This window comes from Manis pentadactyla, chromosome 2 (assembly GCF_030020395.1).
Source record: "Manis pentadactyla isolate mManPen7 chromosome 2, mManPen7.hap1, whole genome shotgun sequence".
NCBI lineage: Eukaryota > Metazoa > Chordata > Mammalia > Pholidota > Manidae > Manis > Manis pentadactyla.
In genome coordinates, this window is record NC_080020.1 from 115,808,867 (window position 1) to 115,831,642 (window position 22,776).

The window sequence follows — 22,776 nt, forward strand, 5'->3', positions numbered from 1 at the left end:
GGAAAGTTTCTCAATTTTTAAGTAAGGCACCAAAATCAAAGTGTATCTGAAAATCAAAGCAGTTAGCATACTTAAGAAAAATAGAGATGTTTGAGCTGAACAATCCCAGTATTAGGCTGTTTCACCCAGACTCACAGAACAATTATGGACATTTCCACAGATTTATAAACCTCTATAGAGGAATCCAAGTGAAATGGTGAAAATTGTAAGCTTTGCTAAGTTTTATTGAGTATCCTGGATTAGGGCCTGTGATAGAAAAAGGACATTAGTGGAAAAAGTGGTAATATCTGAATATAGTCTAGAGCTTAGTTAATAGTAGTGTACCAATGTTAAGCTCATAGTTTCAGCAAATGTACCATAGTTATATAGGATATTAATATTAGGGGAAGCTGGGTGCCTTAGTCCATTCAGGCTGCTATAACAAAAATGCCATAAACTGGGTGGCTTAAACAACAAACATTTGCTTGTCACAGTTCTGGAAGCCAGAAGTCCAAGATCAAGGTGCTGGCAGAGTCTATCTAGAGAGCCCCACACCAACTTTCCGGGTTCATACACACCCGCATTCTCACTGTTTTCATATGCCAGAAGGAGAGAGAACTCTCTAGGGTCTCTTACAATGGCACTTAACCTCATGCACAGGGCTCCACCCTCATGACCTAACCACCTCCCAAAGGCCCACCTCCCAATATCATCACATCAGGGTTTAGATTTTAACATATGAATTAGGAGGGACACAAACATTCAGTCCATGGCTCTAAGAATACAGGAATTCTCTGTGCTATCTTTGCAACTTTTCTGTAAGTCTAAAATAAAAATCCATAGAATTTAAAGTCAATCAGACCTAGATTGAACTCCAGATGAATGAAATCAGGCAATTTCTCTAAAACTCACTCTCCTCAAAAAGGAAACAAGGTTAATAAATGTACTGACCTCAGGATATTTAATGAGATAATATAGGTAAAATGTTAAGTTACACTCAGTAATATACAGTTTTGTTTGTTGTGGTGCTGGTGAACTCTTTATTCAGAAGAGTTCACAAATAATTTGCTAAGTAATGGAAAAATCTAACAATTTCCTCATCAAAAAACAATTCAACCACAACACACCTATTAGAATGACTAAAATCTGGAACTCTGACACCACCAAACACTGGCAAGGATGCAGAGCAACAGGACACGAACTCTCATTCACTGGCGGTGGGAAGGCAAAATGGTTCAGCCACCTTGGAAAACAGTTTGCCGTTTCTTATAAAACTAAATGTACTTTTACCATAGGATCCAGCAATTGTGCTGTTTGGTCACCCACTTTACATGGAAAGACAAGTGATTCTTTTTCCATGACCTTAAACATTTATAGACCTTAAACATACACTATTGTCCATCTCTGGTGAATATGAACTGTTTTAACCTTCATTACTTATGCAAATCGAAAAGAACACATTCATCAGGTTATCCACTACTATTAATGTTCCTGGGGCTTTGTTTATGAGTTCTAGCCACGATGCCCTCAGCTGACACAACAGCTGCACTTCAAGATACCACCTGCTTGAGTGTGGGTAGTCTTCTGTAACCCTCCAGGAGTCATCTAGATTTTGTAGGGGCCATATCTGTGAATTAAATAGGGATATTATAAGGGTCACTCTCCTACATCCTTTAAGGTGAAATTAATCTGAGCTGTTTCCCACGAGGATGCAGTATTGTTTGGGCTGGGGCAGTGGGCAGGAGATGAGGCGTTTCAGGGACCTCCCCACTATGGAGTCCTATCCTTCAGGCCAAGGAGCCAGTGTGGAGGTCAGCCATATGCCAATTTAGGGACCAGGGAAATGATCACTGAAGGGCCTATAGACCCAGTAGACTCACTGTGGCATGGACCTGTGTCAGGACTCCATCTATTACCTGGCCTCGCCTTTGCCCCATTGTAACAGTGGTCCACAAAAATGCTTTGGGCCCTTGGATAGCAATGTCAGCAAGTACCCTGTATCTCACAGTCCTTGAAATTTGTGGGCAGTCCCTTTCCTGGTGATTTGTTATCTGAATAAATGACCATATTTCTCCCTGGGAAAGGACTAGAGGAATCTTCACGGCATACATTTGTCGTGGTGTTGCGAGTCCTTCCTCCTAGAGACATGGCCTCTCCTTCATTCAGTGGTTCTGGATCCTAAAACAGCTCAGAGTAGAAACTGAGCAAGAGATCATGACTTTTTGGTCTGTCAGTATTCAACCTTTATCATCCATCCTTGATTTCTCTTGATGGCATAAAAATGATCAATGCCCTATTGCCTGCCCATCTGTCTTGCTCCTAGGAAAGACATCTTCAGTTAACCAGTTCTGCAGCTTTGTTAGAGGTCATGCCCACCCACCCCCATGACACTCTGGTTTTGTAGCCACCTTGCTTCTGATGATTATTGACCATCTGGTTTTTATTACTTTGGAATCCTGGTATCCTCTTGTTATCAGGAAGCCCAGTTCTGTACCAGTATCTCCTAGGATCAGCCCTTCCCTACAGGGAAACTACAATAAGAATGTCAGAGAATCTGGTGCCCTCTCAACAGGGCATTCGTTAATGCACTGATAAAAAGACTGTCTTTTCGGGTAAGATTCCTCAAGGGAGGAACAACCTAAGACAGGCACAGTCACAGGGGGGCCATCAGGTGAGAAATTGGGGATCAACAGAGGTGAGGCTTAGAACCTCACCCCCCCCTGTTTTGAGAGAAATCTTATGCATCTGTGGATGTTTTGTTGCCCTTGTCTAGCTTGGATTAATACTTAGTCTACAGGCACACACCTGATCATCTACATTAGCCCTTTTACAGCACTGAACTATGTTTTCTACCTTTATCTTGCATTTACCTACCACTTCAGCATTTTATTAAAAATAATAATAATAATAATAATAAGGGAGAAATGTGGGATTCACATATAAATCAAGTATAAAAATCAAACAAATAACCATATTTGACCTGATTATTTATAGTTCATGATGCGTGATCAAAACCGAAAGTTTCTGTGATGACTGCCCTTGCACTGTTCACCATGTAAGAACTTATTCACTATGTAAGAACTTGTTCACCATGTAAGAACTTGTTCGTTATGCTTCAGAAGATTGGAGACCGTTGAGAATTAGGCTTGGGGTTGATTAATGATTGTGCATTGAGTCCCCTATACAGAATTTTATTGTTGTTAACAACCATATGATCAATAAATATGAGAGATGCCCTCTCAAAAATAAATAAATAAATAAATAAATCCCATTATAATTATAAACACACACACACACAAAAGACTGTCTTCTGAGTCCTTCCCTAGAACATCATCAGTTGGCGAGCTTTCTGGCCTTGGATTATATTCCCTATATATAATGCCCTCTTCTCTGAGCCTTCTGATCTATTTTTCCATTGTCTACCATAGCAGTTATGGAATTTCTACTTCACTCAGTGTGGGCCTTCCCTTTCTTCAAAGTTCCAAGAGCCATCATTTCCCAGGGTCATTGCCAAAGGCGTTAAATCATGTATAATGGAAGAACGCTCCCGTGATAAACTCTCCTTTGTTATATTCTAACTTCCCTTCATTTGGCACCCTCAGAATCTAGTTCCATATATATCCTCCCAGCTGTTGCTATGCATGTTGGTGAGTTCCTGCAATTCTTTCCATGTAGATTCCCTGTCCTTCCTTAGCAGTCCCTGCACTTCCATGGTTGAGTTCTATTGTGATTAAACCCTCATTATTAGCATGGTAGCCAGGCTAATAGTAAGACAGATATAGATCCTGAGAGAACTTCATTTGTGTTGCATGGAAGAGGCTTCTATGTCATTTTCAAGCAAAGGAAGAGCATGGTCCCTTAACAGGGTGATATGCCTTTCTGCGGGCTCAGGAGGTTTAGAGGAGGCTGGGGATTCAAGGCTTTCCAGTGCAGTGACCCAGACTTCCCCATCCCACATCATAGGGTCCGCTGTGTCCCCATCGTGGCCTTGCCCAGAGCCTTACAGACTTTCCAAGGCTAGGTGTTCAACCACTTCTGGGCACTAGCATCCTTACAATTATTCAGTAGGTCTGACCCTTTGCTCTTTCTGCCCTTCAGCTGCAGGAGTAGTCTCTTTATGTGCTGCCAAAGAGGCTCTCTGTCTTTCACATTTAGCCTTTAATTAGTGTTTCATACCAAACAGTTTTCCACTGTCTTACTCTAGTTCACTAATCACACTCACGAATAGACGTCCAATTCCACATTAGAATTATTAGTTCCAATAAACTTCTCAGACACCTGTGGTGGGGTCCCTACCTCTCATTCATTCCCACAACCCACCAGTATCCCCTCCCAGTACATCAGAAGTGAAAGGTTTACTGAATGCACCACTAAAGTAAGCAAAAGGGTAATCATTGTCCCACCTGCCACCAATGACACTGTCCTCAATGTCAGCCAGATGGCAGGTGATCCTGCCCTAAAATCTCATTGTGGAGTCTGCTTTCTCTGTTATATGCAGCTGAACCTAATCCTGATTGGCATGAGGGGGAAGACTAACCATGTGTCAGAGTTTGGGCTCAGTGGTCAGAGTTTGGGATGGAGAAAGATCAAAGACTAAAGACAAAGATTTGGGGAAGAGATACATTGATAAATTATGAACTGGCACCAACCGTCATTATGTGATTCTCCAAGAAACACACTGTGGAAGGGGATTTGAATCAGGAGGTTTATTGGTAAATATTCACATGATCAACATCTGTGGGGGAGCAAGGGCAGGAGGACGAGGCAGAAGTGAGGGACTGAACTGCAGTGCGGCCCCACCAAGAGCTCCGGAGATGGAATGCCCGATAGTGAAGCAGTCTCCAGCTGTGCCATGAAAGCAGACCCCAGGGAGGGGATGGTCTTGATGAGGTGCCTTCAGCTGAGTGCAATTCCTGGCAAGCACTCAGGTGACAGGCCTCAGCCACCAGCATTCTTAGCAATGGGAGGAATGAGTGCCTCTGTCCTAACGAGGGGAGCTGGACAGCACAGCGCACATTGCTAAAGCTAAGGAGACCTTGCAGTTGAAATGATCTCTCCAGTATCAACAGGAATGAAAGAGATGTTGAATGAAATGTTAGAAATGCTGGAGACAAAGAAGCAGTACTTAACAAGCTGAGGTAAAATAGAAACACATGATTACTGTTATACAGGACCAGGAGGAGGGTGTTCCTTCCCAACCCGGTACTGTTTATTTGTATAACCTGTTGTCTTGCCAGTGGGTTTCAGCCTTGGGCAAGTTCACTATGGATTCAATGTGACAAAAGAAATGACAGTAAAACGTTCTTGGGATGAAAGGGTTATACCCAACTTTATTCTCATAGTGGCAGGTCAACCACTAGAATCCCGTTCACTCAGAGCATGTCTGCATGCAGCAGGCCAGTCTCTGCCTTTGGGCCTTTCCGCTCGCACAACCATCCACTGGGCCTCTGGGCCTGCACAGTCTCTGTCCTCGGTGCTGCCAGCACTTCAGCCTCTGCCCTGCTCTCCTGCAGCCTTGCAGCCATGCCACCGTGTCACACAGAGCATTGGGCAGGGCTCTTTTTAATAGAGTCAATAACCACATATTGCCCACACAAGTGTAGTGAGCTAGCCAACCAAGGCCAGATGAGAATCCTGCCCACAGGAACTTTCATTTTATCCACACCTGTGATTTCTTAAGTTAGTTTCTCTGCCTCTATAAACTTGATTGTGATCTACTTTCTACATTTGCAAAATCAGTCATCTCTTATACTGAACACTCTATTTTCCCCAATTTCTGTTATATTATTTATAAGTCACATCTTATTTTTTCTTTAGTTTTCCTAATCCTAGAAAAGCATAAGGACACAGAACTGAGATCCAAGAAAGTGATAATAAGAGTAAGTCCTACTTCCTGAGCACTTACTTGATCAGGAAGCTCAAGGCCCTGGGAAGTGCTCTGCATGCATGCCTCATTGAATTCTCACAGTAACTCTCTGAGGCAGGCATTATTATTAGTTCTGTTTTAGAGTTGATGAAACTGAACCTTCAAAAAATAGAAGACTATCTGCAGTCACACAGGTTGAGTGTGACAAGGGTAGGATCTGAACCCAGTGGCTTAACTCTAAAGTCTATATTCCCAAAGAGTATTCCACAGGCAAAAGAAGGGGTTTAGATTCAACCAGAACAAGGGCTGAACTTACCCATGTCAACTGTCACTCCCACCTTGGATAACAATTCTGAGCCTACCAAAGCAGAGGCTTCTTTGCTTCAGAACTGCTCAACACCACCTACCTTCCTTGCTTAGAGAAATTGTTGTCAATGAGTTTTCCATTTTAACCATCAGTCTTTTTCTTCATTTCTTTATTATAACATGTGAGGGCATGTGTCTGCTTGGGTCTGTGTTTTGACATATAGCAAAAGTGTTAGATACCACTAACAAATTAAGAGAAAAGGTCTCTATAGTGGTGAGGGAGTTCTCTATAAAGACCTCAGTAAAGATGGGCTTGGAATAGTCATAGAAGGAATCCCCAGTAAATTATTAACATATTGGAGTTTTAGAACTGGAAGAATTCAGCCAGTACAATCCTTTCATTTCGTGGATGAAGTAGGGCCTAGAAAGTTAAGTGAACGCTCATTGACACCAAATGAAGCCAAGCCAAGAACCAAGGCCCAGTAGTACAATTATTTCTCAGTGTGATATGTCTTACTGTGTCATCATCATACATTACATTACTAAGAACTTGGTAATTTTGTTCTGAGCCTGATGTGTATAAGGCTGTTACTCAGGGATCATTTGTGTTTGACTGAATTTTCTAAATTCAGCATTTTATCAAATTAGTGATTTAAAAAAAAATCTACCCAGCTTATTTTGCAGGAAAAATGTTTTCTAATACATACTTAATCCCCTGGGTTCTATTTTCATTTCATTTATCCTTTGCTTGCGAATCACTCATTTACTTAGAAGCCCCTGTGTTTCCTAGTCTCATTGTGAACAGGCACTTTTCTATTTCTCAAAGGGAGTTATTTTTAAGCTGCCAGAGTTTTAGAGAGCAAACACAGCCTTTGGTTGACACATCTTTTACATGTCCAGTCACTGGGCCTTAGGGAAAGATTCACATTGGTGAGTTCCAGGAAGGAAGTGGCTGGGGGCACAGACATGGCATGCCTCAGCGTGCTCGTAGGTGGAGTCCTTCACTCTCTAGCCTTAGACATATTTTTGTTAGATAAAATCCAGGGGCCTGTTGTTCCATGCAGCTATTCAAAGATGATGAAGCAAAATCTCGGATTATTATCTTCTTCTTTTAAACAAGGAAAAACCATGAAGAGACAATTAAAGAAGAAGAAGGGGGAAAAAGGTTGCAATACCCAAAGGGTATTCTGTATTACAGAAAAGTATTTTGTCCACACAGTGTACAGACAGCAAGTGCCTCAGGGCTTGGGCGATCCTAAAACTGCACACACACACACACCGGCCCCAACACAGATGTGACTATAAACTGGGAAAGCACGCTGAGGTTGGGCAGCTAATCAGGGCCCCAGGCAGCTTCACAATGTTTATGGATAAGGAGAAAAGGAAGGTGTTCTAAAATGTACCCGGATTTGTTTTATTCAGGAGTGGTGAGGTGACAGACACAGAGACAACTGCCTTTGAGATAAAGCAAATTTATCACTTAACATTTCCCAAGAGTAGGAGGCAAGCCACACCCTGCAGGGCCACTCGGAAAGCACCAAGGTCGGGCACGGGAGGCAGAAGGAGCCAGAGAAAGTATGGCTCAGAGCCCTTACTGTGGTTTCTGAGGGAAGGGATGTGTGAGGCAGGGCTGACAGGTTTGAACATGCTTAGGATTGAATAGCTGGAGTAATTCTGCAGGGCTGTGGGCTGTAGGGGTGGTCTCCAGGTGTCTGCTGCCTGATTCAGGGCAGGGGAAACCCTGGTTTGGTGAGTTCCAGAAAGGAAGTGGCTGGGGGCACAAAGGTGGCATCAATCAGCGTGCTCGCAGGTGGAGTCCTTCGCTCTCCAGGAATCAGCCGGCCCGGGGAGGCGCAGACATCCCAACCAGCAAGGCTGCCCCACGACGTCCAAGCATCATAAAATAAAGAAACTGAAATCATGATGAAGGCAGAAGGCAACTATTAAACAAATTTTTCTTAGGCAGAGTTAACCCAAAACAAAATGTCATGGTAAAACGGCTGTTTGATATTCACCAACCCCTGTGGAAAAAAACAAGAGGAAATCTGTACCATCTGTGGACTTTACATATGGTTCTGTCCCAGACGTTGCTCAGTGCCGGTGGGGTACGTCACTGAACTAATCCCTAAATCACAGAAGTATAATTACTTTTCAGGAAGTTTTAGATTATTGTAAGGACAGATCAAAGCTTTACCCTCCTTCCCAATTTAAAATATATGGAAGTATTTCTTTCCAGACTAATATTTTTTCATTTAAAGATATATTATTTTTCAAATAAAAGTTTTCTCTTTTCTAAGGTGTGGTTTTAGTTGACTAAAATAAAAATTTTAATGTGTTGATCAGAAAAACCTATCATAATAGCTAGAAGCTGAGAATACTCTAGGTACCCAAAGCTAAGAGATTAAGTAAATCAAAATAAGCAAATTTTAAACTATTGATTTTTTATTATACTAAAGTTTCTTCTCCCAAGAAATTTTATCCTACCCTTGGTTCTGCTGGGTCATAAGGCTCAAGAAACAGGGCAGCTGGGATCAGAGCCTAAACCATTTTTTATTCTGGGCCCCATTCGAAACAGGAACCCTGTGGGTTGCCCAGGAAATGAGTCCAAATGGGATGAATACCTTCAAAGTCCAAAGAGGCTCACCAAGCTTTGTGCCTCATTTTTGGTGGTTAGCAAGAGAAGGTACAACAACATCACTCAATTTAGAAGGAATACCCCAGATGGGCCAGACTTCTGGACTCTGGAAACTCACTAAGATGGCAAAATCCCAAGCTTTCTTGGGGTTTATTTTTACATCCTGGGGCATAAGTGTGTCTTGCTAAGGTATCAAAGGAATTTGCTACTCCTGATCACCAAGTTTCATTAGCATAATTCCATCAACTATGGGATATCAAAACAATCAATATTCCTCTAAACTACACTGTGATAGAGAGCAAGAGAACTGACTTGGCCCTGGGGCAGAGCACACGGGATGGGCTGTGTATTCCAAACACCTTGGAAAATACAATCTGCTGCCCCACGGCTGAACCCAGATTTTGATTAGCCACTAAAGGCAACACATTAAATCTGGAATCCTGGGGGAGTACTCCAGTGTTAATAAATTCAGGACAAAAGAGCTTTAAGTGTTCTTTCTGATCTAGCCCTTTAGACTTGCTCTTTCTAATGCTCCCCAGACACTTGCCAGCACCTATCAGTAAAAATTTGTAGCTCTGAGTATAAGCTCTCTCTTCCCAGACCAGCCTTTTGCCTATCCATCAGATTTCCATTGCAATTTAACTCTTGTTACAGAACCAGCAGCAATGAGTGGTGATATTCGTTTGGGAGGCAACTGCCAGATGTTCCCAAGTCAGAGGCTTTTAGCAGAGGAAGGTTTGTTCCTTCCGAGAGGGGTGGGGCTTCTTCTGCTGCCAAGGGACTTAAGGGGAATGCATAGGTTCAGAGTTCTCAGCCTTGTCCACTGTCTGCCCAAATGTCTTTAAGCGGTGCCTCGTGTCCCACTCCAGCCCCACCAGAGCCCTTACCCTAGAGTCAAAAGCCTAGCAGGTTTACACATTTGATTGGCATTGTAACACTTCACCCTTGCCCTCAGCCTGCAATTACAAAAAACCTGTGTCATTTGCAACAACATGGATGGAGCTAGAGGGTATTATGCTCAGTGAAATAAGGCAAGCGGAGAAAGACAAATACCAAATGATTTCACTTATCTGTGGAGTATAAGAACAAAAGAAAAACTGAAGGAACAAAACAGCAGCAGAATCACAGAACCCAAAATGGACTAACAGTTACCAAAGGGAAAAAGACTGGGGAGAATGGGAGGGTAGGGAGAGATAAGGGTGGGGAAGAAGAAAGGGGGTATAATGATTAGCATGTATAATGTGGGGGGTGGGGAAAAGGGGAGAAAAAAGAAAAAAACCTGTGTCAACCCTGCCATCATAAAAGATGAAGGATTCCTTCAAAGCTGTTGTGCAGGCCTCTTGGTTCCTTACATGTATTAAGTCTACGTTCACAGCTTCCCATTTCTCTTGTACTGTCTAGGCTACTCAGAAGAAGCCAGGTGACTCCACAATCTTTACAAACACTACTGTCACCATAGCAACTAAGTCCCACAGCCACTGGATCTCCCCATGCCTTGCCCTCCACCTGCACTTCCCTCCTTGATATCATGTAGTGATCATTTGATTAGTCATGATGCCTCTACATGCTGTGAATTGCCCATGTCCTGTTTTCCCCTCACCCCTACAAAGGAAGTACTCCCCGTGCTTCTTGAACATATACACAACCCAATCCCCAAATCCTGTTTAAGGGTCTGTTTTCTGAGTACAAAGTGAATTTACATAAGTTATAACTGGGTTTGTCCCTTAGTTCAATAATCCTACATAGAACATCAGAAATTTAAAAATAGTAATAAAAAAAAAATCAGATGACAACCGTCCCCTGATTTTATGTAGGCTGGACCGTCTTGCATTGCTTTCCACTCTAAAATCTCCAATCTCTTGCTCTTTGGCTAATTTCTCTTCTCTTCCCACCCTCACTCAACTACTAATTAAACATTTCCTTGGGGTGCTTAAGTCCTTGCTTTCCACCTGAAGCAGAGTATCAATCAATACCACCTGAAGTACTTCTTTGAACATAGTCAATGTTTTCTCCAAGAAGGATATGGATGGATTTAACTTCTTTTCTCTTATTTAGTTTGTGCATCCCCAGCAGGTATCTCAGTGACTCTCTCAGAAAACATACTAAAATTATAATAACAGTTTATCTTTGGAATGTTTACTGTATGTTTTAGGTACTTTATCTCACTTAAATTTCACAATACTATGTAGTATGTATTACTATTATTCCCAATTTACCATGAGGAAACTGAGGCTTAGAGAATTTAGGTAACTGGTTCAAGTTTACACACACCTGGTAAGTGGGAGAACCAGCTCTATTTGAGGCTAAACCCACTAAGCTCCATAGCTTCTTTCAACAGTGTTTGTAGAATGAATCACCAGATCAGGAGCCCAGTAAATATTACACATATGACTTTATTTATTGTTGATCCCAAACAGTATTTCCTGGCATTAGCACACTCTTTTATCAGACTTCATGCTTATGACTTTATCAATGGTTGCATGTAACAGAAACCAACTCTGGCTAATTTTGTCAAAAATAAAGGGATTTGTTGACAGGTAAGTTTAGCCCACAGCATTAAAGCAGGAGCTGATCTAGATCTTGGAAAAGGCAGAATCCAAGCAAAACCAGGCAATAAAGTAGCAGGACATCTTTATCTTTAGGCTTTTCCATCATTGGGGTGAATCAGCTTCGACTATTTTCAGGCCTCGTGTCACTCCGCTTCAAGCCTCAGATTCCAGTGAGAGTCTGACTGACATCACTGGATCCCTGGTCCAGCTCTAGGTCAGGGGATGGGGTGGAGAAGGACAGGCCACCATGATTGTCAGTTCCACCAAGACTCATTCCAGAAAGAAAAAAACTAGAGGGGCAGCAACGACAAGAAGTCTTCATGGGTGCTGGGCAGGCAAACACAAAATGACTTACACACATCCATGAAGAGAGCAGAAAGATTTATACCATTAAAAATATTCCAACGAATGCACAGTCAGGGACCATCTAATGTTGTCTTAAATTACCTCTTCCAGCAGTGCTATTTAAATGTGTACAAACATTAAAAATTAAAATAAAGGTAAAAAAAGAAAATCCTTGGGTTTATCACCCTTATAAAGCCACAACAAATTTTAAGATTCAATTCAAACAAAATGATAAAATGGAATCATTCAAATTTCTTACAGAAGTTTAACTTGACAAATACCATTTTTCTGAAACTGAGCCGCTGCCCCCAACGTGACTCCGGCCCTGAGTGCCACACTGCCAGCCTGTGGGAGGGCAGCATTGCTGCGCCATCACACGCCTTGGGATGAGTCAGTTCTCCCACCACTTTTATCCCTTCAACCCACTGGGAAACCTTGGGACAGCAGGGCCAGCTCATTACTTGGCCTTCCCTTGGTGTGAAAATATCTGTGCTCTTTTCTTACTAACCCATAATAATTAGAGTTATTTGATGTTAATGAATCAGAAACACAAACACAAACAGAGGCATAAAAATTCTTGGCAGTATTCAGTAATGACGTGTTCACCCAGATGCCCCATAATATGCTGATACTAAAATTTTTTAGATTACCTTAGAAATATAAATGCATCTTCTAAACTTTCTTATGGAGAACTCCTGGGTATCTGAGACTATATCCTTGGACCCCCAGACATCTGACCCCCAGTTTGAGAAACAATGATTTAGAGCTATGACATCCTCCTTAATAAATGTGTGGCTTCCTAAAATGAATCCTTTGAAGGATATTACAATGACTTGCTACTATTAATTCCTAAATGTGTATATGGTATAAAATTTCCATATGCATTTTGATAGTTCTTATGCCCTTGATATTCTGCACACTGTATTTAAAGATGAAAAATACTTTACAGCTTCTTGGTAATCTCTATTAAGAGGTGAAAGCTCCAATTTCTATGAATGCATGTTTATCAGACTGTATTCAAAAAGCATGTAAATTGAGTTTATGCGTAGAGGTTAGATTCAGACCATTCATCTAGTTATGAAATTGCTAATAATTACCTAGCTATTCTTGTGAGGAAATGTGCATGTGGAGAATGTTACTTTCTAGTGATTGGGAAACACAGGACTTGATTTTGAAATATTTCTGATCCAATAAGACTAAATGACATTCTGCTCCATTTAAAAAGATCAACTCAGCATAGCCAAGTTTTACACGCATTGACATTATTCTAATTCTATGGCTGAGTTAGACTGAGAATTAGAGCATTAAAAAAAAAAGGACAGAGCACTGATAGCTGAAAAGAAATGCTTTCATATGTAAGAGGATGTTTAGATTTTGCATTTCTATTTCTAAAATAATCTCCAAAAGCTTAATCTCAGCATGTTATGGATTATCTGGGCAACCATCTATATTATAACAATGAGAAAGGTTTGATTATTACTGGGGCTATCAGTCTCTTTGATGTATAATTATGTCTTGTTTACAAGTGTGTAGGAAATATGGACAAGTAACACTGAGATTATTTCAGAGAAGAGTACCTCTTGTATCACCCGTATCAGATAAAGCAATCTTGCATGTGCTAGTTGGAAATGCCAGAATTATTCTGATTACAAAGATGAACAAAACTAGTTACTGTGCGAGGGGTATGAAGGCAGCTATAGAGACACCTCTTCTTAATATTTAGTTTCACTTTACAGAAAATATAATCATTCTCAACTTCCACAGTCAGAAATTTGAAGCATTTGCCTTTAATAGTAATATGTTTAGGGTGAAATGTTTTGCTGACATCTTAAATCTCTGTTTGAAAAGTCCCGTGATGAAGTTGGTCTTACTCAAAGAATGTAAGGTTGGGTGAGCTTAATTATTTGCACAATTCAAAATGAGTTAGTAGTTGAGTCATAACAAAAAAATTGGAGATTTCTGCTTCATCTGCCACTTTAAAATGCCACCTTTTATAGTGACTTATAGGAGAAAAATTAGAACATCTTAGAATATTGGGAAATCGATGGATCATCCATCCCTTTGTTGGTTGTGAGTTGGGGCTGGAGGAAGTGCCCTTCAGAAACTGTCAAGCATGCTGGGTCTTGGCTCTCTAACTGGAAATGAGCCACCTGCGAGCATTACACCAGGCAGTGTGACAGGTGGGCGTGGACGCATGGTCTGGGGCTGAATACAGGCCTCGCCATTCATGAACTCTGAGATCTAAGGCATCCCCTTAATCACTCTGAACTTCAGTTTCTTAATCCAGGTAAAGAAGATAGCAAGACTCACCTGCTGGAGGTGGTGGACTCATTTCTCTTCTGACTCTTGAATTCATTCTGTGATTCTGGCGACTCAGATGACCCCGTTAGGCCTGCCTTCCTTCCAGTGAAGATGAAGGTTTTAGTGGTTCTCAGTGGGAGTTGTTTTCTCCCACCCAGAGGCATTGGGAACTGTGTGGGTGCTTTCCGGCCGTCACAAAAACTAAGGGAATCAAGAATGCTAAATGCTGTGTAATGGGGAGGACAGGCCCACATCACAAAGAATTGTTCCATCAGAAAATCAACATAACCCTTTGCGAAACTAAACTGCATCATCTCTGAAGTTCTTTGCCGTTTGACATTTCATCATTTTATTTTGTGTCTTAGTGTCTTTACAATTATGTTGGATGGACCAGATAATTAAATGCTGTGATCTGCCATGTCATACATAAGCATGTTTGGCAAAATAAAGAACCCTGGAGCAAAGAACCGGCAGCTCTCAGAGCATGAGACAGAAATGTCCCTGGAAATGGTTCCTGAAGTGCTCACGATGGGGAGTAAAGGAAGCTCACGTTTAATAATGAGCACAGTCCCAGGCACTCTGACAGGGTTATCTCACTTAATCCACACAGCAGCCCTCAGTGGTATGTCCTGTTTTCTTTGTTTTACAGATGATGAAATCTACCCAACACTCCAGGGATTTTTTTTCCAAACTATGTGACATGAAGTGTGTGCATTTCTAAAATCATGAGAAGGTACAAAATAGAGAATAGATTAAAAGACTACACCCTGTTTTTGTGCCCCAATCTGCTTTTTCTGTCACACGATCCAGTACACCCCCACCACAGGTTTCTGAACACCTCCACCTGTCAGTATCCAGGCCTGACTGACCCGAGGCTTTGGAGAAAAGAGGACCTCCTTCCTCTGCCTTTGCTAAGGGCCACCTTTACACTCCTACCTCCCTTCCCAGTACTGACTTCGGTCTGGGATGACTGGTGGTAGACGGTCTGTTCCTTTCGGGGGAAACTCCAGCTTCTCCCACAGGGCTGTATGTAGTTATTACTGTGATTTAGCACCAGTGGACATCAGAACACATGTCTGTGTCAGTGCATTTACCAAATGGGTTACTCAGGCTTTATAACAGCATGTGGGCTCAGCCATGATCCCATCCAGGTCCCCTTGCTCCAAGCACAGTTCCTTGACACAGCCTTTCCCTGGCATGAGGAAGGAAAAGATTGTGGCCTGTGTGTGTTCCCGGACTCTTCAGGGTCTCCGCTCCTCATGTGGGGGCAAGAACACAGATTGCTCCGGTGTTTGGAGCAGCAACATGCAGAACATCCTGGCCTGGATCTTTATCTAGAAAAACAACACTAAGCAAAGATGACGAACAGCGAGGTGGCTCTGCCCATGGTAGCGGCCCTTCTGTACATAATTAGACAAATTATTTGGCTCACACCGCTTCACTCCAGAAGAGAGTCTTTGCTCTAGCTTTCATTACAAAGGCCTGTCATGATGAGTTCCCCCAGAACAAGGGACAGCCAGCTCTGTGAATTAAAAGCCCAGAAATTGAAAGTGAGAGTTTTTCCATTCTCAGTTCAGCAAGTGTTCAAACACTGGAGTGTGTCAGTTGAGATCACTTGTTACAACCCAACAAGCATACACCATTCACCTTATATGCCAGGTAAAATGCCAAGTCCTAAAAACCAAAAGTAATTATGAAAAAAGCCTCCAGACTCAGGAATAAACATGTATAGAAATTCAGCCCCAAGTTCCTGATAAACAAATTCTACTAACAAACTTTACTGCTATGCATCTCTCTGGCAAGCCTGAGAATTTTGATTCCAGTAAACTCAAGTCATTCCTGACAGGCATATTTACAAAAGGAAGAACAAGGGTGGACGCGGGAATGTTGAAAATAGAAAATGAAGGTAAATCATAGAGCATTTCTTCAAAAAAGCCTCAGGAAGATAAAAGAGCTGGGAGAAGCCTGCTTCCTCAGGCTTGTACTCTGGGGTTGTTCAGGAGGAAGGAACCAAGGCATACGTAAGAGGGCCTGACGGCCAGGGTGGAGCGGAGACACAGGAGCCCCGTGAAGGCCAACCCCGGAGCATGGCTCAACAATTACTTAGCGAGGTTAAGGCTAGAGGCTGCTTGCCATTAGGAAGCACATGTAACTCCTTCTCCTCGCTCTCCCCATCCTCCTCCTCCTTCCGCTTCACTTCTCTTTCCTTCCCCACCAGTTCATTCCTAAAGCTACCAGGTGAGGCAGAATGAGTGGGCGTCTGCCCCAGAAGAGGGGAGATCCGTGATGGCAGGGGTGAAACTCGTGTCTTTGTAGAGGGGCAGCGGGACAAGGGGTACCAACATCCTAGAGTCAGGAGGGCATCTGGGCAGAGGAAGAGATACAGCGGAGATGGCAGCTTGGTTACATTCAGGAGGGTCAATCAAAGGAGCAACTAGAACACAGTAGCCCCTCCCTTTTCTGCAGGGGATACATTGTTCCAAGACTGAACCCTATGTCTATGAGGGGACATGCCAGAAAGGACACAGAAGACAGCCTACCTGGGGCCAAAACTGGGACAACTTAACAAGACAAATTGTGGTAGTAATAGATTGTCACCCAAACACATGAGGCCATATTTCTATTGATAAAACAACCAATAAATTGTAAGTTTAATGAGGCATAGGGTATTTATATTTTCAGAGTCTCTCCCCACAAAATACTTATTAATTAAAAAGGGCAAAAGAAAAAAACTCTGTGTTGTAACTTTTCTGTTATGTGGTTGCTTCAAAATTACATTTATATATTATAAAGCACATGTAGAAACACTAATTTAGTGCTGATTGAAACAGTCAGTAGCGTGAAGAAATTCACAAAACATCTAGTCCTGACCAATCACTGGGAGGTATAGTAAATAATAAAAGTAAACCATCATTATTCCAACCATAGGAGTTCTCTATGCCATGCTTTACTGTTTCAGAATTCCAGTTGCCTGGGACTGCTAACTTTCAACTGAATGGACGAGTCTGCATGTGAGCATTGCAAACATATTTAGAAGATACAGCTTGGCACTCAAGTTATTTTATTTCTGCTCAAGGGATCTGTCTACAGAACCAATATACCCTTGCACTATTGTATTCCTGTGCTGTTGGAGCCCCATATGGATTACTCTCCTGAGCAGACGCCTGCTCCCACCACCCCTCTCCAGGCTCTGGTAGGGACAGCATACTTGGAATCATGGGTAAGTGTTAAGAAATGACTCAACAGTCCTGACTTTCAGACCATTTGAACGGGCTCATGATGCAGAGGAAGAAAAATGCCTTATACCATACATGCTATCTCAGCCAAGCCAAACAAATTTGCATGCATATTATTGTAAGTGCAGAAGAGATAGATCCTAAATAGTTTCTATCAAGAAAGGGATTGCACATTTCAATTGTTTCTAGCACATCCATATTATTATTTTGAGATGTGTAAAATGCTACATGTATGGTTGGACGGGTTGTGCCCCGCACAAGGGTGCCAGGCCAATTGAGGCTGTGTCCACCCAGACAGAGATGTGTATTTTAAATTTTGCACAGAGGAATTTTACAGCCTAGCAGCAGTAACCCTGAATGTATTACCTTTATTGCTGTCAGTGAACAACAACAAAAATAATTGTATGAGAACTTTTATATGTTCACTTCTGACTGCATTCCCTCAACTCCTTAAAATCTTGTTTTTCAATATCCCCCCCTGCAGAGTGTCAAGTAGGTTATCCTTGCAATTTGGAAAGATTAGAGAAATAATACAATATGCTTGCAGAGTAAAGACTGTACAAAGTCCTATGTGACTAGGGAAGATCAGGCAGGAGGTTGTATAAGTTTCTAAAAGAAGATCAGGCAGGAGATTGTATAAGTTTCTAAAAGGCAATTACTTTTAAACTTGCCTGTAATATTTTCTGTGAGGCAAAAACGTAGAGCTGGTGAAGTTGGATTTTCATTATCATTATTTGCAGAAAGTCATATTCAATATTTAGTATTATCGGAGGGAGGAGATAACTCTGCATTCGTTATAAAGATTTTACCTGGCCATACGGTAGGTACATCTGAGGACTGCTCCCTGCCTCCTCCCACCCAGGCTCCTAAACTCCAGCCTGAGCGGGGACATGCAGATGTCACTTGGGACAGGACCTCCTGCCTCGTTTGTCTCCTCCCTGTGCCCTCTCACTTAGTTCGGACCTTAGATTGGTTCCATCTGAGCGTGTCTGTTCTTCATGACAAATTTGGATCTTGCTACCCCATTCCCTGGACTTCGGACCTGGTTCTGTTTGTCCTCCAGCTTGGCCTGACCTCTGAGACCTAGACTTTGACCAGTCACATATTGTTTTAACTGTGGCTTTTATACAAAGCACACTTCCTAGCTAGTTCTTCCACCTGCTTCGTTTAGCATTCCCATTACAAGAAGGGTTTTTCTCCCTAAAGAAAACAAAATCACTGACTCAAAAAGAAATATGCACACCTACATTTATCACAGCATTATTTATAATAGCCAAGATATGGAAGCAACATGTCCATCAATAGATGAATAAAGATGTGGTACGTAGATAGACTTTTACTCAGCCATAAAAAATAATGAAATCTTGCCATTTGCGACAACATGGATGGACCTGGAAAGTATTATGCTAAGTGAAGTAAGTCAGACAATGACAAATACTGTATGACTTCACTTATACATGAATCTAAAAAAAAATAAAACAAACAATCAAAACAGAAATACACTTAGAAATACAGAGAATAAACTGGGGATTGCCATAGGGAAGGAGGATGGAGGATCGGTGAAGGGGATAAAAAGATACCAACTTCCAATTATAAAAGAAATAAGTCATGGGGATGAAAAGTACAGCACAAGGAATGTACTCAGTAATTTTATAATAACTTTGCATGTTGACAGATGGTAACTACACTTACTGTGGTGAACATTTCATAATGTATGTAATTGTCAAACTATTATGTAATACATTACAATATTGTATATCAACTATACTTCAATATAATGATATAATATCAATATACAATGATATAATATTATATGTCAACTATACTTCAATTAAAATAAACATCCAAAGAAAAAAAGAAAAAAAAGGATACTCTTTCTCTTCTGCATCCTGAATAGAAGAGTAGCCACAATGAATCAACAGCTTGAATTAACAACCTACTCCAGTGCCAGGAACCATGCCAGCAACTTTACATATGTATCCCATTAGTTCCCAAAAGATCCCAGAGTGTGTCAGAGTTCAGAATATCAGTGCCCCATGCATCTTCTTCTGGGAAACACACCTTCTGTCTTTCAGAGGACTGCTCCACATCACCCTATTCAGACCACGGCGACCTAGTGGATGTGGCTAATCAGTTCTCCCCTCTTCCAGACAACGGAAGCATGGGAGCTGAGCTAATCAGAATACCCACCCACCTGCCCACCGAGATTGGGCACGTGACCTCAAGTCAGGGGCTAATCGGAGCCCTTCTCCAGAATGTTTTTAAAAGAACATTAAGGGGGAGGAGCCCTTTCCTGGAAAGGAGGTGAAGAGCAGGATAAGAGGTGGGAGACACGTCTTGAATCATAGGGAGAGCTGGTTAAAGAGAGTGGAAGTGACCCAAGGACACAGGGGTCACATAGAGAAAATAAACGTTGACAGTATTTAAGCCCCTGGAGACACACAATGCATAGGGGTTCCAAGGGTGTGCTGGGAGTCAGACTGCCTAGGTAACGTTGGGCAACAACCTCTCTAAACCTGAGTTTCCACTATTGTAAAAAGAAGATATTAACAGTACTTAACTCATGGGGCTGTTGTGAGGATTGAATGAATTAATGCATGGGAGGCATGGTGACAGTGCCTGACACATAGTCATCTCACATAAGCCACTCCAGTTGTCCATGAGGCTCTCTCCACCTTTGTCCTGCCTTTGATACAATTACTGAACAAATAGTTTCCTCTTGTTGCCTAAGCCAGTGTTTGGTCTCTGGTACTTGCAACCTGAGGAGTCCTGAGCACCGTAGTCATTATTTCCCTAAATTCCAGAATTTCAAGAGATGCTGCAGGATGAAAGGGTTTTGGTGCGATTAACAGAATATAAAGATGAGAAAACAGAAGAAAAGGAGTGATGAGTTGAGCCCCAATCTATTTGAATCTAAATGTATGCTCTTTTCATAGTTCCATACAATATGCACAAACACAACGATCATTAATCCTTTGGCAGGTAAGTATGAGGCATACTGGTTTTTATTTTGCCTTTCCATTTGAAGTGCTACTTTCCCAGAGAACAGAGTTTTAAGTGCTTGCTCTTGCAGATGCATATATACCATGCAAAATTAAGTAAACTTAAATCTTTTGAAGATAATCTTGAATAAAAATTACCTGAGACATGCAATGGCCTCTTCATTGAAAAATTACAGAAAAGATGGCTTTTCTTTTCTGGTAGCCACAGCCAGTTGTGGAAGAAATACTAGGTTGGGAAATGTTTCATTCTAATTCACACTCTCAGATACCTTTGTCTTCTTTTGTAGGATGGCCAACTTTTGCACAAGTACTCACATGTCCCTCTGAGCCAAATTCTAGCTTCTAATTATCTGAAGCTGTGTGTCTTGAACTGTAGGTCAAATCTGGGCAATAGAGATGATTATTATGATTATGATTATTATTATGATTATTATGGATTGATACTGATTGTTGGGCCCTAAGAATTGTCAGAGGGGAGTTTCAGACCAAGGGAGAGACCTGGTTCCCTCTGGCAGCCTTACAATCTAAATTAGACTGAGTTGTATAACCGTTTTAGGCATCTGATATGGGACTTGCCAAATTTCATGGCTTCAGGCACACGGAATGCACATCCCTGTTCCAGGGAGGCTAAATATTTTTCCAAATCAGTAGATAAAACAAACTCCCTGACCTCAACTTACTTCCTGGCGCCTGGAGTCCTGAGTAGCTGATGAAGAGTGTCTGTCTGCTATCAAGTGACAGCACACATTCAGGCTGGCTCCTGTGCTCAGGACCAGGTGGTACCTGATCCCGTCTCCATCTTCAGAGCTAAGATTTGGCCACAACTTAAAGATCCAAGTCCAGAGGGCAATGGGCCAGAGTCAGATACCATTAAATGCCACTGAATCAGCCTTGAAGGGCAACTGTGGCTTCTCAGTGCATGAGGCAATGTGCTACAGCTGAAAGCCGGTGAAAGCCTGTGGTCACAGAACTGGGGCAAATCATGTCTCCAACGTCGTATCTGAAATGCAGAGGGGGCTACAGCATTCTCTTAAGTAAATACTATGCACAGATTTTAGACCTTACAGAGCCAACAAAGTAGGAAGTAAATCCATCAAAGGGAACCTGAAGCTTCTGACCTAAGGGCTTGGTTGGGTGGACACCTTACTATTCGACAGTGACATCTACTGACTGTGTTATAGACACTGCCACCCTAAGACAAAATAAGAATTACCTAAGCTTTGAATGCTCAAAAGAATGTTAAATGCCAGGGAAAACTTCCCATGGATTGTCTAGAGATTCACAGCAGAAGGGAGATGAAAGAGATTAAAAAGTGTTATACAGTGTTATAGACAACAAAAATTAATTTCATAGTATTTACAAAGTCCTTTGAGTCTTTTCCAAGAGAGCTGTTCTAAATCTGCTCGGCTTTGTATTAGAGTCTTTCTATATTCATCAGCTCCGATGACATTTACCTAGAGGGTTTCCCTTTTCACTCAATTCCCATTGCCTTTTAGACTCTCCTGCAGTTGCCTGGATGTACACACGCATGCCTTTTTTCCCATTTCCTTGTCCCCCTGCCCCATCCTCCTGCAAAGCAGCCATGTTTGACCAAGAAGCCTGGATTCCTATCTCTTCTTTTTACTGAGTCATCTAAATAACTTTCTTTCTGAACACCTGCTGGGCCCAAGAAGCTATGCAACTGCAGTCTCTCCTTGCTCTTTGAAGAGTGATGGCAGAAGGCTGACAATAATGGCTTCACTTGATTTCAGAAAATAAATGAAGCCTTGGTTTTAATATTAAGATTCTCTTTTATTAGACAAAAACATTTTCTATCAATGTGTATCTGGTAGACAAAATGCATGTACAAAAATGATATTTTTAAAAATATTGTCACAAAAACTAGATGCTCATCATGTCTGGGTGTGAATATATATTTTTAGTCCTTTCATTATTGCTATGCAACTATGGATGAGTCCCTAGGGATTTTAGGATGGGTATTCATGTTGTCTGAGGTTGTTGAGTAATTGTGAAAATAAACTCTCCAAGGAAGAGCTAATAGAACTATTTGGTCTCATTCCTTTTGAATTCTTTACTGGGGGCACTGGATATCTGCCATTTGGAAGGGAGAATGATGCACAAGTAGGTCAGATAAGACAGAGATCACCCAAGACCCAAATAGAAAGACAGCATGTGAGTGATTTGTTCCACGCAGGGTGCCTCGCACATCTTGGTGCTTAATCTACATCACTGGGGAGCTAACGAAGATTCACTATTTAGCCACACCCATGGGTGCAAAGGGGTGACAGACTACCCCCAGCAAAGGCCACTGGGTCAGGAAACACTGAGGGGTGTACTGACATGGTTGTCCCCGTGGGCTCCGCTTCCATGACGTCCTCTGCAGAGGGATGGTCACTGCTGGGGTGACCAGGAAGGAGGGAAATGGGAAATAGAGAAAAGGAGCTTATGAATTCTCTCTTGGGATGGAATTCGGAGGTTCAAGTATCTTTAATACCCCGGGAACTAGGGAGCAAGGCCACGCACTCCAGTGGACGTTAAACGGGGAAGATTTGGCCAA

The 22,776-nt window shown here is 41.9% G+C and overlaps 1 long non-coding RNA gene across 1 annotated transcript; it reads right to left on the reverse strand.

Moving 5' to 3' along the window:
* Positions 1 to 3,296: 3,296 nt before the first annotated feature.
* On the reverse strand, positions 3,297 to 18,683 carry LOC130682017 (uncharacterized). Its single transcript, XR_008995307.1, has 3 exons — positions 18,027 to 18,683; positions 13,991 to 14,182; positions 3,297 to 8,026 (listed from the first exon to the last, which is right to left on the reverse strand). It is a non-coding gene; the product is annotated as an uncharacterized LOC130682017 (long non-coding RNA).
* Between the last annotated feature and the right edge of the window lie 4,093 nt (positions 18,684 to 22,776).